Source organism: Enhydra lutris, unplaced genomic scaffold (assembly GCF_002288905.1).
Source record: "Enhydra lutris kenyoni isolate GAN:26980312 unplaced genomic scaffold, ASM228890v2 scaffoldscaffold83, whole genome shotgun sequence".
In the NCBI taxonomy this organism is placed as follows: Eukaryota; Metazoa; Chordata; class Mammalia; order Carnivora; family Mustelidae; genus Enhydra; species Enhydra lutris.
This window is the reverse complement of record NW_019154167.1, coordinates 2,372,061-2,377,194: the sequence shown is the minus strand read 5'-3', so window position 1 is coordinate 2,377,194 and position 5,134 is coordinate 2,372,061. Positions and strand designations below refer to the sequence as shown.

The window sequence follows — 5,134 nt, the reverse complement described above, 5'->3', positions numbered from 1 at the left end:
TTTAGTTCATTTTAGGGGACCCATTGAAACAGGGTCTCCTACTTCTCTGCCATCTTGCCCCTCCTCCCCCTCAACAGACTTTCCTAGTAGCACAAAAACAAAGGCAAGTCCATACACTCATTCAGATGTCAGAAGAATGGGAGGTGGACTATTAGGTCACCCTTAGCCAGAGCTTCTGCAGGCTTTTTACCATATGCTGATCACCAATGTGAGTCAGGTGGACTTTTGTGAAAGAATACTGTTTGGTGGCCAGGACCTTTTTTGGGCATTGCTTCCTAAGTGGAATCTATAACAGATAAGGGAGTAGGGGAGGTAATACAGGGAGCTACTCATCCCAGCTTGAAAGGAACTGTTGAAGACCATATATGCATTCAAGAAGCCCATGGGATTCTCTAGTTGTGGGTAGTGGCTAATGTGGTCATCCAGAATTGACATCATGGATTATGGCAGTATTTTATTGTACAGCTTCAAAAACTCTGGATATAGATTCACAGGATCCAATGACCCATAAGTAAAATGAAAGGGACCAGTTACAGAAGCAAGAGCTCTCATCCAGCATCTTCTGAGCATCTTCTTCTGGTTGATGTACTGTTAGAGACTGTTGATAACGAAGTTTTCCCATCATTGTTGTGTATCACTGCCCACATGTCCCACAGCTCATTCTCAGAGGGTCGGGTGTATAGCCTAAAGACTGGAATGAGTCCTTGGGAGAAGACAGAGAAGTTCAATTGTGTGAGGATGGGTGACAGGATGACTCCTACTTTGAGAAGTTTTGGAGGAGAAGATAGTGAGTCTCAGAAAATATACTTCCATCTGACAGAGACTCTTTATGGTAAGCTGACAAGATCCATTCTTCTGGAACATGTAAGAGCAGCTCCTGAGCAACAAAGCTCCATAATCATGAGACAAAAAGTTGGTCTTGTGGTTCTGGAGCCCCAGATACCGCAAAAGTGCCTCCTCAAATATGGAATACTGACATGGTCTTGGTTTGTCACTGAAGCCAATGCCCAAGAAATCAAGGGCAATCATTTAATGAAACCTCAGGGTCAGACCTTCCCAAATTTTGTGCCAATCATAGCTGGATATTGGAAAGCCATGTCAAAGTACAACTATCTCAGGATTTCCAACCACACCTATAGTCTTGGGAGAAGACTAATAGTCCGTAGATAAAAAACTTGCCGGACAACTTCCATGACTGAAGAACAGGAGAAATGGGGGTGGGGTTGGATATGCAGATAGGCAGCAAGTAGGGGCACAGCCCATAGTCCCACCTGATCCCAAAACTCCCCTTTGTTCTATTATCATTTCTATTTGCATCTCAAATCATCTATCTTCCTAAATAAAATTTCCAAGATGTGCCTTTAATATGGTGTCAGTTAGAAGAAACACTACAAGTTATAACTTTTCTCATGTGTCTATATTTCAGAGTTAAGATCTTAAGGGAGGCAGAACTGAAATAGTATTCAGTATACAGAGTTAATCAGGATTAATAGCTGAAGAAGGGATCAGACATATATTTAATCAACCTTCCTTGATCAACATTGGATGTGGCTATCAGAGGAAGTCCCTGAACTTGGGCACATAGGCTCTCTGTAGCTGAGGTAATGACTGAAAAGGTTAATGGGTGACATTTGCCAGCTGACTGCACACTAAGCAGATGAAGGAGAGAGTCTGTCTTTGGGAGGGGGTTCTGGGTGATCCATATTCATGTCTATCATAGGTTCACTATCAAATGATACTCTGGCCAGGTAGACAACAGTAAGTTGACAGTTGTTTTCTCTCAGCACTTGTTTCTGGCTTCCATTTCTTGATGAAAAGAGGGATGTAGTCACACTATTTGGTTTTCCATTTTTAGGCATCATGCCCTTTGTTTGCTATTATGCTCTCTATTCTTACATCATAGCTCCACTACAATGTTTTTACATGTGCTTCCTGAATCCAAGATGTCAGGGCTTCCCTAAATTCAGGGCTATTACCAGAAATTTTCATTTGACTATTATTTTTCCAAGATTCACCCATGTTTGTGCTTTTGGAATGCCTATGAGATGTACTTAGTAATTACTTATTCCATTCCTTAAGTCTCTTTGCCTCTCATCCTCTTTTTCTCTTTATCTTTCTGTGAGGTGTTCTGTATTATTTCTTTCACTTGTCTTCTAGTTCACCAATTCTCTATCCAGGTATGTCTCCTTCATTGTATAAAATTTCTTTAATCTTTTGTTTTAGTGGTTACAATGATTAAGTCTAGAAAACTCATTTAGCACATTTTTGATACTGAGCTTCTTCTTCCTTATATGTTCTGTCATGCGTGCACACACACACACACACATTTATTTTTTATGTTGGCATTTGGTAATAATTCTGTGGTGGTTTCCATTCTGATTTCTTGTTTGATTTTGCTGATGGGGGCTTGTTTTTAGATTATGTGCTTATATTGAGGAAGTTTATCTTCAGGAATCTTTCAAAAGCCTTAATTAATATTAAGGTCCTCCAGAAAGGATTATTGTACATTTGCCATTTGATTAGGTTGCCTCCAGGAATTATTTGGGTCATGATGATAGTGTTAATTTGAACCCCAGGGCTACACTAGAACACTCCTGTGATGGCAAATTCTCAGACTTTTTTTCCCTTCACTCAGAGCTAAGGACTGGGAATAGAATTTTCTTTGGCATCTCCTATTCCCAATGGAAAAAAGTTAAAGTTTTCACATAGAATGCACCGAATCATGCAAAGCTGAGTATTTAATGTGATAGGTCTTATTTTGTCAGGCCAGTGTGGCTAGAGGTTAAAAAAACAAAAAACAAAACAAACAAACAAACAAAAAACCCAAAATCAAAATCAAAAACAAAACAAAAACAAAAACAAAAACACCCTGAACATTCAAATAGCCTAAGTTAAAATACATGGCCAGCATCAAGGAAAGTCATTTTAATACTATTAATTTGTATAACTCTTCTCTGACTTAATCGAAGTGACAGGAGATTTCCACTTGCAGATCTGGACTCATAGGATCTTCTCATCATGATTAAAAGCATACAACTAATCAAACAAAGAAGCAAACAGCAAGTAATATATAATACCAGATCTCCCCCTCCATTTTTGAGACTGAGTACCTAGTAAGACTCTTACTAGTTCAACTTGACACACCTGAGTGTGCACCGGGCCCATGGCTGTAAGTCATTAGCTATACGTCCCTGATTCGCTAAGTCAGAGCTGAGTGTGGCTTGAGTTGCTTTGACAGGTTGCCTCAATTATCCTCATGATGCAATGTGCTAGTCATTGAAGTTTGCATTATCCACGGGAAAGATTACAGACTTGGAAGGAATAGATTCAGATAAATCTGGGCAACTTATAATAGGAAGTTCAGTTACTAAGGAGCCTGTAATAGGCTGAACTTTTAGATTCAGCAAATTCTGTACTGAGTTTGGACTCTCCTTTCAGTTTTTCAATGAATTCTGTAACGAGTTGTAATATTGAGTAAGTTTGAGTAGCATATGTTTGACTTAATACTATTTCCCCAGAACTGTTACTTATAATTCATTATTTAAGCAATAAATCTATTTCCCTCAATTAATCTTTACTCTTAATCACACCATTAGAGAATTATTAACTATACCATTAGAGAATGGATGCTCACCAGATGTCCTTTGTCATTAATCACCTTCTGAAGTGAACAATCAGATGTACTCACTTCCTCTTCTTGTCTTCAACATCAACACCCATTTTTCTTTGTTATACCTTGAATTTCATATCTGTCACTCACCCTTGCAGTCTCAGTCTTAATAGTCTATATGGTGTATATACAACATTGTTTTACTCATGTTCCTATTTGATTTCTGAAATCATGGATTAAAAAAGTTTTCGATTTTTGTAGATTTTCTGGATTTGTCTCTTTGGTTGAAAATATTATCCTTCACAGCAGCATTTACTAATTATTTTAAAAGTACAAATGCCATTCTTAAAATATTGACCAAACATTGGTGTCTAAAGGAACTGCTAATCCATTTCTAAGGATTGAAATTAAGTATCTCAGTTTTCACAGTGATAAGAAGATAGAAAAATTAAAATACAATAAAATTAGGCAGCATTCAAAGAGCCTTGAGTAAGAGAAGGGTGAATGAGGTCGCCTTAGTTTTCTAATGGGAGAATATATAACTGCTATCATGGAAGAGGTAGCATAATTGCCCATGTACAGCTCTAGTTTCATATCTCAGGTGGGTTGAATCATGCAGCCCCAACTTCGTATCATGTAATCCTGACTCCCAGTACCTCAAATAGGATCATAATTGGAGACAGAGTCCCTAATAAGGCAATCAAATTAAAATATATTCTTTAACATTGACCCTAATCCAAATGACTCTTTTCTGTATAAACAGGGAAAATATGAAAACAGAGACATGCATATAAAGAACATAATGTGAAAAAATAATGGAAGACGTCAACTGTGTAAGAGTTTAGGGGATAGACCAGGAATACATCCTTCCCTTACACATCTCAGCAGAAATCAACATGACCCACAACTACTGATTTGGACTTCTAGCCTCAGAAATGTAAGACAATAAATTTCTGTTCTTTAAGTTCCCCAGTGTGTGGCACTTTGTATGATAAGAGAACACACTAACACAGATTTGGGTTCTGGCAGTAGAGTGAAACTGTAACAAAGAATTAACAATGTGGAAGTGGGTTTGAAGTTGGTAATGAGTAAAGGTGGCAGAATTTTGAGGTATATGACAGAACAAGTCAAGATTTCTTAAGGGACTGCTGGGTGAAATATGGACATTAAATGTACTTCAGGAGAAGGATCATACAGAAAAGAGGAGAGCTGTGAAGGACTATCATCTCAGAGAATACAAACAGCATCATGAAAAATATGTTGCTAGAAATGAGTATCAGGGGTGCTTCTGGTGAAATAACAGATGGAAATTAGGAACATGGTATTGGGAACTTGCAAAATCACCATCCTTATTAAAAAGTGGCATAGCATTTAGTTGAACTGTGCTCTAGTATTTTATGAGGAATACAACATTTACATGATAAACTGGGACAGTAAACTGAGGAGATTTCTAAGCACAGTGTCATAGGCATGGCCTGATTTCTCCTTGCTATCCATAGTAAATGCCAGAGGAGAGATATAAAT

General features: G+C 38.0%; 1 pseudogene; it reads right to left on the bottom strand.

Moving 5' to 3' along the window:
- Positions 1-213: 213 nt before the first annotated feature.
- On the bottom strand, positions 214-3,165 carry LOC111161284 (annotated as a pseudogene).
- Between the last annotated feature and the right edge of the window lie 1,969 nt (positions 3,166-5,134).